The sequence below is a fragment of the Pseudophryne corroboree genome, chromosome 1 (genome assembly GCF_028390025.1).
Source record: "Pseudophryne corroboree isolate aPseCor3 chromosome 1, aPseCor3.hap2, whole genome shotgun sequence".
Classification (NCBI taxonomy): domain Eukaryota; kingdom Metazoa; phylum Chordata; class Amphibia; order Anura; family Myobatrachidae; genus Pseudophryne; species Pseudophryne corroboree.
The window spans coordinates 431,806,380-431,819,451 of record NC_086444.1 but is presented as its reverse complement, the minus strand read 5'-3'; the positions used below and the strand labels follow the sequence as shown (position 1 = coordinate 431,819,451).

The 13,072-nt window shown below is 46.9% G+C and overlaps 1 protein-coding gene across 6 annotated transcripts in view; it reads right to left on the bottom strand.

The window, feature by feature from the left end:
• The window catches only part of EMC4 (ER membrane protein complex subunit 4), a 51,775-nt gene that overhangs the window by 31,374 nt on the left and 7,329 nt on the right, over positions 1–13,072 (bottom strand). For 2 of the 6 annotated variants that reach the window (XM_063913478.1, XM_063913475.1), the window contains exon 2: positions 12,527–12,665. The exons of the other annotated variants lie outside the window; for them this stretch is intronic. The gene's annotated coding sequence lies outside the window, so the exon portion shown is untranslated. The remainder of the gene's footprint in view (positions 1–12,526; positions 12,666–13,072) is intronic. 6 annotated transcript variants of the gene reach the window in all.

Sequence of the window (13,072 nt, the reverse complement as noted above, 5' to 3'; positions counted from 1 at the left end):
TATATATATATATATATATATATATATATATATATATATATATATATAGCCAAATTTCCACTGAGTGGAGAGTGCACTCACGCAAATGTATGAAACAGTTCGTGCATAAAGAACAATATTTATTGATCAAAAAAGCCATGGGGTGGAAATTTGGCTATTTCAAGTAGACCTTCTTTGGTCTATTGGGAGCACCCGCCACGTTGAATTATTGAAGATGTGAGTGCAGGATCTGCTTGGATAGAGATATATATATATATATGCGCTAGCCGGTCTGGGCAGTCTTATTACTGGCTTCAGTACCAGGATAGGCGCTGGGTGTGAGCTGGCTCTGTCAGGCTTTATTGTGGGTCTCTCTCCTATAGCCCCAGTGTGTTTGGGGGTGTCGGTACGTGTGTGTCGACAGGTCTGAAGCTGAATGCTCTTCAGGTTGACCTTGCATTGTGCGAGCGGATTTGGACTGGTTTCCCCTGGAGGATGTCCTTTGCCTGAATAAGTGCCATATATATGGCCCGAAGATCCAATATATTTATTGGCGGACAACTTTCTTCCTTGGTCCACTGTCCCTGGAAGCAACTCCTTCCTGACACCGCTCCCCAGCCCTGAAGGCTGGCATCCGTTGTCAGAAATTCCCCAATCTGATATTCAAACGGGTCTCCCTTTGTCCAGATGGGATGTCTGTAGCCACCAGGCCAATGACCTCCTTATTTCCAGATGAAGGACCATAGTCTGCGTTTTTATTGTCTGATGAAAACCATTCCATTTGGAAAGGATCAGACATTGCAGAGGCCTCGAGTGGAACTGAGCATAGTCCACCATGTCGAATGTCGACACCATCAACCTCATCACACGCATTGCTGCGTGAATGGATACCCTTTGACTGCGTAGCAGCTCCTGAATCCTTGACTGAATTTTGGATATTTTGTTCAGAGGTAAAGTTACTCTCTGAATACTTAAATCCAACACAGCCCCCAAGTGAGTCATCCGCTGTGATGGAACCAGGGACGACTTTACCCAATTTATGAGCCAACCGTGTCTCTGCAAACAAGCTATTGTCTGTCACAGATGACACTGAAGCAATTCCTGAGATTGTGCCAGGATTAATAAATCATTGAGGTATGGAAAAATCCTTATCCCCTGCTGACGGAGATAAGAAGCCATTACCACCATAATTTTGGTGAATACTCTGGGAGCTGTGGCCAGTCGAAATGGTAGAGCCTGAAACTGAAAATGTTGCTGCAGGATAGCAAACCTGAGATAGGACAGTGCTATAGGAACATGTAGGTAAGCATCCTGGATATCCAGGGATACCAAAAAATCCTCCAGCTCCATGGCCAAAATAATGGAACGTAAAGTCTCCATATGAAACCGAGGCACCCAAATGTACTTGTTCAGCACTTTGAGATGGAGTATGGGCCGGAACGACACATTTGGCTTCTGGACTAGAAACAGGTTGGAATAAAAACCTTGTCCTCGTTGTGCAGGATAACCAACAATTTAGAGGTATAAATACATTCACCCTTTATAGGATGATAGTCCTCAAAGGCGAACCACGGTTTTTCTATATGATTCTTTCCTTCACATATGGGACTCAGGTCCAGTCAATTAATCCTTTGGATAACCTAAAACAATAAATGCCTCTATTCCCAGTATATGAGAATATTAAGAGGTATACAGAAGAGCAAACATAGTGTGATATTGCTTAAAAACACGCAGGATTTATTTCCATAGTTTGCACTTACAAGAAGGTAAAATTATAACAGCATGTAAATATGACTCTGTATACGGATATATCACCCAGAGGGATCCGACGCCACAGATGTAGAATAGTGTGGGGTGCCAATAAGCTCTCCGGAAAGGCTTATAGCATTGCAGGATCGAACTCCAGGCAGATGGTATGTTCCGCAGATACCAGGGTCACAGTCCAGGTTAAAATATCGGGTCACGCTTAACACGTATCGGACATCAAGTCCTTCATCAGAAGCATGACCCAGTAGCTCCAGGTGGCAGTTTATATAAGCCATTCATTAGTGGTCTCAGCTGAAATGTCCCTGTTTCCGCTCCCGCTACCAAACAGACACTCCTTTCCGCCGCCGGCTCCCGCCGGAACCGGAAGTGACTCATGCGTTCCACATGCGTTTCACAGGGTGATGTTTCCGTCTATGCATAAAGCCGAGATTCACCGTGATATGCGTTCCACTAATCCGGAAGTTCCTTAGTACACTCTCTACATCCACAAACGGAACTGCTGCAGGTATAGAATGTCCAAGGGGAAAAGTCCCAAGTATTGTCCATAATAGAGTCCCGAACTGATATATATGGAATATAAAACAAACACAAATAAAAAATAAATTAACCTGAATTCTAAAACCAATACATATGGAAATGTATGATAGTACAGGAGATATTCATGTGGGTAATTTTTCTAGGTTAAAAAGCATTTCAATTCAAAATCACCGTTGAGACCCTTTGGTATAAGGGTACCCAAACGGTGTATGCTCTTCATCTCAGCCTGTGCTAATCTCTTATCCAGGTCTTTTGTCCTCCATTTTTGATGGACCACTTGTATACCCCAAAAAAATTTTAAACAGGGGTATACAAGTGGTCCATCAATACATTTCCATATGTATTGGTTTTAGAATTCAGGTTAATTTATTTTTTATTTGTGTTTGTTTTATATTCCATATATATCAGTTCGGGACTCTATTATGGACAATACTTGGGACTTTTCCCCTTGGACATTCTATACCTGCAGCAGTTCCGTTTGTGGATGTAGAGAGTGTACTAAGGAACTTCCGGATTAGTGGAACGCATATCACGGTGAATCTCGGCTTTATGCATAGACGGAAACATCACCCTGTGAAACGCATGTGGAACGCATAAGTCACTTCCGGTTCCGGCGGCGGAAAGGAGTGTCTGTTTGGTAGCGGGAGCGGAAACAGGGACATTTCAGCTGAGACCACTAATGAATGGCTTATATAAACTGCCACCTGGAGCTACTGGGTCATGCTTCTGATGAAGGACTTGATGTCCGATACGCGTTAAGCGTGACCCGATATTTTAACCTGGACTGTGACCCTGGTATCTGCGGAACATACCATCTGCCTGGAGTTCGATCCTGCAATGCTATAAGCCTTCCGGAGAGCTTATTGGCACCCCACACTATTCTACATCTGTGGCGTCGGATCCCTCTGGGTGATATATCCGTATACAGAGTCATATTTACATGCTGTTATAATTTTACCTTCTTGTAAGTGCAAACTATGGCCCTCATTCCGAGTTGTTCGCTCTGTATTTTTCATCGCATCGCAGTGAAAATCCGCTTAGTACGCATGCGCAATGTTCGCACTGCGACTGCGCCAAGTAACTTTACTATGATGAAAGTATTTTTACTCACGGCTTTTTCTTCGCTCCGGCGATCGTAATGTGATTGACAGGAAATGGGTGTTACTGGGCGGAAACACGGCGTTTCAGGGGCGTGTGGCTGAAAACGCTACCGTTTCCGGAAAAAACGCAGGAGTGGCCGGGGAAACGGTGGGAGTGCCTGGGCGAACGCTGGGTGTGTTTGTGACGTCAACCAGGAACGACAAGCACTGAAATGATCGCACAGGCAGAGTAAGTCTGGAGCTACTCTGAAACTGCTAAGTAGTTAGTAATCGCAATATTGCGAATACATCGGTCGCAATTTTAAGAAGCTAAGATTCACTCCCAGTAGGCGGCGGCTTAGCGTGTGTAACTCTGCTAAAATCGCCTTGCGACCGATCAACTCGGAATGAGGGCCTATGGAAATAAATCCTGCGTGTTTTTAAGCAATATCACACTATGTTTGCTCTTCTGTATACCTCTTAATATTCTCATATACTGGGAATAGAGGCATTTATTGTTTTAGGTTATCCAAAGGATTAATTGACTGGACCTGAGTCCCATATGTGAAGGAAAGAATCATATAGAAAAACCGTGGTTCGCCTTTGAGGACTATCATCCTATAAAGGGTGAATGTATTTATACCTCTAAATTGTTGGTTATGGTACACATGGGTATATATGGTCATTGGTGTGCGCTTGTGTAGTGTGCACTGTCTCTGTTCATACGTATCTGTCCTGTTGGTGTGTGGGATTCACATCTACTCTGCACACTTTTAGCTGCCCATCAAGTTTATTGCGTAAATACACTCAAAACATCTGTTGTATACTCGTTGTGCAGGAGGAACTGGAATTATCACTTCTGAACTGCCTCTTGCAAAGCCCTGGCCTTTGTCTCCAATGAAGACGGGCTGGTACCAAAAAACCTTTGAGGAGGGTGTTTCTTGAAGGCAAACGCATAACCGTGAGATACCGCTTCTTGCACCCAGGCATCTGTGGTAGACTGCTGCCAGATCTGTGCAAACTGAAGAAGTCGGCCTCCCACCCTGGGGTCCCCCAGGTGGAGGCCCGCACCATCAGGCTGATGGCTTATCTAATGATTTGGAAGTCGGCCCTCTGGTAGCCCAATGCTTTTTTAGTCTTACCAGACTTGTCAGATTAAGACTTTTGCCATAACCCTTTTCCTTGAGTCTGAAAGGGACAAAAACCTGGAAATCCAGGCTTGGATTTCTGTGTGGAAGGAAACTTCACTTTCGTGGAGTCTGCTTCTGAATCCAAAATACTGTTTAATTCTTTCCCAAAAAGAATATCTCCACTAAAAGGCAAAGACTCTAGAACCTTCTTGGATTCTGAGTCAGCTTTCCATGTACGTAGCCAAACCGCTCTGCGAGCTGCTACTGCTGAGGCTGATGCCTGAGAGGCAATTGTACCCATATCCAAGGCTGCTTCTAACATAAAACTAGCTGCCTGTTTGATATGTGCAATATGGGATTTTTGCTCTCTAGATGCCATTGAAAGGTCATCCTCCAATGTATCAGCCCAGACTTCCACTGCTTTTGCCATCCAGGCTGAAGCCATGGCTGGTCTTCAGATTGCCCCTGCAAGGAGAAAATGGTTTTAAGAAAACCATCTATTTTCCTGTGACATCATTTAATGATGTTGAAGGCAGAGGTAATGTAGATTTTCGCACCAATCGGATGATATGCGTATCTACTTTGGAAGCCACCTCCCTTTTTAAACTGTACCCAGCCGGAAAAGGATAATGGGAATTCCATTTCCTTGGAATTATAAACTTCTTACTGGGTGTAACCCAAGCCTCTTGCATAATTTTCGTCAGCTGTTCTAACCCAGGAAGCTCAGTCCTAACTGTTTTGGGACGTTTAAACACAGGTGCCTTATATTTTAACAAAGGCTCTGCTTTCTCCTCTAAGGAGAGAATGGCTTTCATAGCACTAATTAGCTCAGGAATGTCCACTGAGCTGAAGCCTTCCTCCTCGTCTCTGTATGTAGACCCGGAGTCCTCATCTGAAACATTTGTAGACTGTGAAAATATTGTTTCATGTCTATGTGATTTACTTACCACCGGCCTTTCAGCCTGTTTCTGTTGGAAGGCTGACGATTCCTGTACTGGATCTGATAACCACCAGGTGGAATGTTGCATGTAAGGGTTAATAGGGTAACCTATCCCCGGTATAGGAGCTGGCATTATCCGCTCAGCAATACTGGATAATTCTGAAAAAATAAAGTGTTTCCCAACTGCGCTTCTGATTAATGCAGCTGATAACCTGATCGGGTTACACCTCTACCCGCAATCAAAACAGCATGAAAGAATAAATGGTTCAGGTTATCTGCGCTAAAATATACCATTTATAGTGTATTGTTACCACTTCTATGAGACAGATATATATACTACCTCTATTAGTGATAATGAATGTTTATAGGGAGTAAAAGAGAGAGAAAAATGCAACCCTTCTTTTTGATATAGTATAGTCTCCAATTTCTAGAGACACCATTCAATGCAGTATCACACTCCCGTTACAACACAGTAGCAATTATGTGACCACGCAGGTGTTACAATGTTTCTCCTTTCTATCTAGGGCTGGCTGCTAATGTTGAAAGATATTCTCCTTTAGCTTGGCTGGTGGGCCGACACTTACTTTAGTGTTCTCACCCGCAGTCATCAAAAGGTATCTTTATCGTACATCCAAATATCTCTGCAATCTGTACTGAATAATAATTATGACTTACCTTTTGGAACACGCGAGACTGAATTTTAATGTAAGTCATAATTATTATTCAGTACAGATTGCAGAGATATTTGGATGTACGATAAAGATACCTTTTGATGACTGCGGGTGAGAACACTAAAGTAAGTGTCGGCCCACCAGCCAAGCTAAAGGAGAATATCTTTCAACATTAGCAGCCAGCCCTAGATAGAAAGGAGAAACATTGTAACACCTGCGTGGTCACATAATTGCTACTGTGTTATAACGGGAGTGTGATACTGCATTGAAAGCTTTAAGAAAGCTTTGGACTCTGGGTGTGCACTGGCTCCTCCCTCTATGCCCCTTCTCCAGACCTGTTAGGGAAACTGTGCCCAGAGGAGATGGACAGTACGAGGAAGGATTTTTGTAAATCTAAGGGCGAGATTCATACCAGCCACACCAATCACACCGTATAACTTGTGATAAACTTACCCAGTTAACAGTATGAACAACAGCCACGGTACCACCGAAAACTATAACATAACCCTTATATAAGCAATAACTATATACAAGTCTTGCAGAAGAAGTCCGCACTTGGGACGGGCGCCCAGCATCCTCTACGGACTACGAGAAATAGATTTACCGGTAAGTAAAATCTTATTTTCTCTAACGTCCTTGAGGATGCTGGGACTCCGTAAGGACCATGGGGATTATACCAAAAGCTCCCAAACGGGCGGGAGAGTGCGGATGACTCTGCAGCACCGATTGAGCAAACAGGAGGTCCTTCTCAGCCAGGGTATCAAACTTATAGAACTTTGCAAAGGTGTTAGTCCCCGACCAAGTAGCTGCTCGGCACAACTGTAATGCAGAGACCCCTCGGGCAGCCGCCCAAGAAGAGCCCACTTTCCTAGTGGAGTGGGCCTTAACCGATTTCGGTAATGGCAATCCTGCCGTAGAATGTGCCTGCTGAATCGTGTTACAGATCCAGCGAGCAATAGTCTGCTTTGAAGCAGGAGCGCCAACCTTGTTGGCCGCATACAGAACGAACAAAGCTTCAGTCTTCCTGATTCTAGCCGTTCTGGTCACATAAATCTTCAAAGCCCTGACTACATCTAGGGACTCGGAATCCTCCAAGTCCCGTGTAGCCACAGGCACGACAATAGGTTGGGTCACATGAAAAGATGAGACCACTTTTGGCAGAAAGTGAGGGCGAGTCCTCAACTCTGCCATATCCACGTGAAAAACCAAGTATGGGCTTTTATGTGATAAAGCCGCCAATTCGGAAACACGTCTTGCCGAAGCTAACGCCAACAACATGACCACTTTCCACGTGAGGTATTTTAACTCCACAGTTTTGAGTGGTTCAAACCAAGGTGACTTGAGGAAACGTAACACCATGTTAAGATCCCAAGGCGCCACCGAAGGCACAAAAGGAGGCTGAATATGCAGCACTCCCTTCACAAAGGTCTGTACTTCAGGAATAGAGGCCAATTCTCTTTGAAAGAAAATGGATAAGGCCGAAATCTGGACCTTTATGGACCCTAATTTTAGGCCCAAAGTCACTCCTGTTTGAAGGAAGTGGAGTAGACGGCCCAAATGGAACTCCTCCGTAGGAGCAGCTCTGGCCTCACACCAAGCAACATATTTCCGCCATATACGGTGATAATGTTTGAACGTCACATCTTTCCTAGTCCTGATCAGGGTAGGAATGACTTCCTCCGGAATCCCTTTTTCCGCTAGGATCCGGCGTTCAACCGCCATGCCGTCAAACGCAGCCGCGGTAAGTCTTGGAACAGACAGGGACCCTGCCGCAGCAAGTCCTGCCTTAGAGGAAGAGGCCACGGATCCCCTGCGAGCAACTCTTGCAGCTCCGGATACCAAGTCCTCCGTGGCCAATCCGGAACAATGAGTATTGTTCTGACCCTGCTTCTTCGTATTATTCTCAACACCTTGGGTATGAGAGGAAGAGGAGGAAACACATAGACCGATCTGAACACCCAAGGTGTCACCAGAGCGTCTACCGCTACCGCCTGAGGGTCCCTTGACCTGGCGCAATACCGCTTTAGCTTTTTGTTGAGACGGGATGCCATCATGTCGATTTGAGGCAGTCCCCAACGATCAGTGATCTGTGCGAAGACTTCTCCCGGATGCAGGTCGTGCCTGCTGAGGAAGTCCGCCTCCCAGTTGTCCACCCCCGGGATGAACACCGCTGACAGCGCGCTTACATGGCCTTCCGCCCAGCGTAGAATCCTGGTCGCTTCTGCCATGGCCATTCTGCTCCTTGTTCCACCTTGGCGGTTTATATGAGCCACTGCCGTGACATTGTCTGACTGAATCAGAAGCGGTTTTCTCCGAAGCAATTCCTCCGCTTGACGCAGGGCGTTGTATATGGCCCTCAACTCCAGGATGTTGATGTGGAGACAAAACTCTAGGCTTGACCAGAGACCTTGGAAATTTTTTCTCAGTGTCACTGCTCCCCAGCCTCGGAGACTTGCGTCCGTGGTCACCAGGACCCAGTCCTGAATGCCGAACCTGCGACCTTCTAGTAGGTGAGCACTGTTCAGCCACCACAGGAGAGATACCCTGGTCCTGGGAGACAGGGTGATCCTTTGATGCATTTGTAAATGGGACCCGGACCACTTGTCCAAGAGGTCCCATTGAAAAGTCCTCGCATGGAACCTGCCGAAAGGGATGGCCTCGTAGGAAGCCACCATCTTCCCCAGGACCCGCGTGCAATGATGCACTGAAACCTTTTTTGGTTTTAATAGGTTCCTGACCATGGCTATGAGTTCCTGAACCTTTTCGATCGGAAGAAAAACCTTTTTCTGGTCTGTGTCTAGAATCAGCCCCAAAACGGTCAGACGTGTTGTAGGGACTAGCTGGGACTTCGGTATATTGAGAATCCAACCGTGTATCTGCAACGTCTTCATGGACAGAGACACGCTGTCCAGCAACCACTCCCGAGATCTCGCCTTTATGAGGAGATCGTCCAAGTATGGGGTAATTGTGACCCCCTGCCTGCGCAGGAGCACCATCATTTCCGCCATTACCTTAGTGAAAATTCTCGGGGCCGTGGAAAGCCCAAACGGCAACGTCTGAAATTGGTAGTGACAGTCCTGCACTGCAAATCTCAGGAACGCCTGATGCGGGGGGAATATCGTAACATGAAGGTAAGCATCCTTTATGTCCAGGACACCATCCAATCCCCCCCCCTCCAGGCTGGCGATGACCGCCCTGAATGATTCCATTTTGAACTTGAACCTCTTCAAGTACAGGTTCAGAGATTTCAGGTTTAAAATGAGTCTGACCGAACCGTCCGGTTTCGGGACCACAAATAGGGTTGAGTAATATCCCTCTCCTTGCTGGAGATGAGGAACTGTGACAATCACCTGTTGAATATACAATTTTTGGATTGCTGCCAACACTAACTCCCTCTCTGATGGGGAAGCCGGCAGAGCCGATTTGAAAAATCGGCGAGGAGGCAAGTCTTCGAATTCCAGCCTGTATCCCTGAGAAACAATCTCTAATGCCCAGGGATCCCCCTGCGAGTGAACCCAGACGTGGCTGAAAAATCGAAGACGAGCCCCCACCAGATCTGCCTCCCCTCGGAAAGCCCCATCGTCATGCGGTGGACTTCGCAGACGCAGGGGAGGACTTCTGCTCTTGGGAACTAGCTGTGTGCATCTTTTTTCCCCTGCCTTTCCCTCTGGCAACAAAGGATGATCCACGTACCTTCTTGTTTTTATTGGAACGAAAGGACTGTATTTGATAATGGAGGTGCCTTTTTTGTATGCTGCGGGGGGACATAAGGTAAGAAATTTGACTTACCAGCCGTAGCCGTAGAGACAAGATCCGAGAGGCCGTCTCCAAACAATTCCACCCCTTTGTAAGGCAAGGACTCCATATGCCGATTTGAATCGGCATCTCCCGTCCACTGTCGGGTCCACAAGAGCCGCCTAGCAGAAATAGACATAGCATTTATTCTGGAGCTTAATAAACAAATGTCTCTCTGAGCATCCCTCATATACAAGGCAGCATCTCTGATATGCTCTATGGTCATTTGAATGGCGTCCCTATCTAAGGTGTCAATTTCCGTAGATAAGGAATCTGCCCATGCTACAACCGCACTACAAACCCAGGCCGACGCCATAGCCGGTCGAGCAATAGTACCGGAATGATTGTAAATGTGCTTTAAGGTAATTTCCTGCCTGCGATCAGCAGGTTCCTTGAGGGAAGCCGTATCCTGAGAAGGCAGTGCCACCTTTTTGGACAAACGTGTCAGCGCCTTGTCAACTTTTGGCGAAGATTCCCAGCATATCCTATCAGTTTATGGAAAAGGATATGCCATGAGAATCCTTTTGGGAACTTGTGGTCTATCCGGAGATTCCCAAGCCTTTTCGCACAAGTCACTTAATTCAAATGAGGATGGAAAAGTGACTTCAGGCTTCTTCCCTTTATACATGTGTACCCTCGTGTCAGGGACAGGGGGTTCCTCAGTAATATGCAAAACCTCTTTAATGGCCATAATCATGTACCGTATACCCTTAGCCACCTTTGGCTGTAATTTTGCATCTTCATAGTCGACACTAGAGTCAGTATCTGTGTCATCGATCTGGGATATGGTGCGCTTCTGAGACCCCGAAGGACCTGGCGCCCCGGGGACAGGCATGGACTGGCTACCTGACTGATCCCTAGCTTCTGCCTTGTCTAATCTTTTATGCAATAGATTGACATTTGCATTCAAGACATTCAGCATATCCACCCATTCCGGTGTCGGCGTTGCCGACGGCGACCTGACATTCAAGCACTCCCCCTCCACATTAAGCGAGCCTTCCTCGTCAAACATGTCGACACACGCGTACAGACACACTTACACACACAGGGAACCCCTTTCCTGAAGACAGTATCCCTGTCAAGGCCCTTTGGAGAGACAGAGAGAGAGTATGCCAGCACACACCCCAGCGCAATAACCCTGGAGACCAACACAAATTGTTTTTCCCCAGCAGCGCTGTATAATATGTAAACCGCCAATTATGTGCCCCCCCCTCTCTTTTAAGCACCCTTTCACCGTGTGTAAGCAGGGGAGAGTCCGGGGAGCTTCCTCTCAGCAGTGCTGTGGAGAGAAAATGGTGCTGGTGAGTGCTGAGGGAGAAGCCCCGCCCCCTCGGCAGAGGGCTTCTGTCCCGCTCAAACTTAGTAAAATATGGCGGGGACTCTTTTATATACATGTACAGAGCCCACCTGTACATGTATATAGTCTTTTTGCCATGCAGAGGTTTATATTGCTGCCCAGGGCGCCCCCCCCTGCGCCCTGCACCCTTTCAGTGACCGGAGTATGTGAGGTGTATGGGAGCAATGACGCACAGCTGCAGTGCTGTGCGTTACCTCAGTGAAGCTGAAGGCTTCTGCCGCCTGACGACTTCTGTCTTCTGTACTTCTAGCTCTGTGAGGAGAACGGCGGCGCGGCTCCGGGGGTGGACGCCCAGTAAGAACCTGCGTTCACCCCTCTGGAGCTAATGGTGTCCAGTAGCCGAGAAAGCAGAGCCTATCTTTGACAAGAAGGTCTGCTCCTCTCTCCTCAGTCCCTCGATGCAGGGAGCCTGTTGCCAGCAGTGCTCCCTGTGAATAAGTAGTAAAAGGTAGAAAGAAAAAATCCAAACAAAAATGCTTCTAGGCAGAGAACTCTGGAGAGCTCTCTGCAGTGCACCCATCTTGCTCTGGGCACAGTGTAAAACTGAGGTCTGGAGGAGGGGCATAGAGGGAGGAGCCAGTGCACACCAAGAGTCCAAAGCTTTCTTAAAGTGCCCTATCTCCTGCGGAGCCCGTCTATTCCCCATGGTCCTTACGGAGTCCCAGCATCCTCAAGGACGTTAGAGAAATAGGAGTTTAAACGTATTCAGTCGCACAGCGAAAGAAAACAGCAGCAATAGTTTACAGACTCATATGCATCAGGCACTTATCCAACTATTTGTACCAAGGGTAGATAGAGACTTAGTGTTGTTTCTCCCGGCTCAGTAGAGTGGGATAGGGAGACTTCACCCCGCTTTCAGGATCAATCAATACGTTAGTGAACACTGAGTGGATCCAGACGCTAGTAGTGTACATAATCATCCTATAAACCTACAGTGAACACAGTCATACAGGTGCCTATGCTGCAATTGGGTCCTTTTAGATACACAGCATCTCAGATAGAAGCGGAAACTCAGTTCATGCCGGGAAACTCTGAGAAAACTGGGCATGAACTGGGGGGGAGGGGCGAACAAAGGAGCGTTTTACTCCCCACTGCTGACATCAACCCTAGGGATCGCGGCCTCATACTACCCCTGGAGCCTATGATCCCTGAGGCCTAGCCGCTGGTGCACCCGAGGTGGCAGCCGTGTCAGCGACTGTTCGGTAGTCTCCATCCCGAAACAGTGCGACTGTGTCTCGCATTTCCCCTACTAAGCGGGACCGATGCCTTACCTTCTCCCCGTGCTCCGGCCACAGCCTGGTAACATCTGCTGGACTTGCTAGTACATCCTACACAGATGCCTGCCGAAACAGCACTGTACACTTGGGTACGTTGTCGCGACCCGGTGGAGAGTTGTTGGAGCGACTCTTTCTAAGGGACGTATAAGACACGTTTGTTTGTTTTTTAATTGATCAAAAAAATCCTAAGACTATAAAAATAAAATAAAAAAAGCTTATGGCTGCTAAAAACCAACAATCCATTGACCATGGTCCGGCTCCTTGCGCACCAAACAAAAAACTGAATTGCCTGATCCAGGAGGCAGGGATATAGGGATGGGCCCGTTGCATTCTGGGAGGTCGAAAGCTTTGATCGTTTGGTGCCAATTCGCTGTCACTACCTCATATCACAATGTTATCCTATGGATAACCTGTGGACCCTGCAGGAGAAAAATATTTGTGCCCATTTGTGTTTTCGAGGGGTTAGCCGCAAATATTAAGTATTACCAAACTGTATGAAGGAGGGATTGCAGCAGATACCTCCAATACCTGCTGTGATCC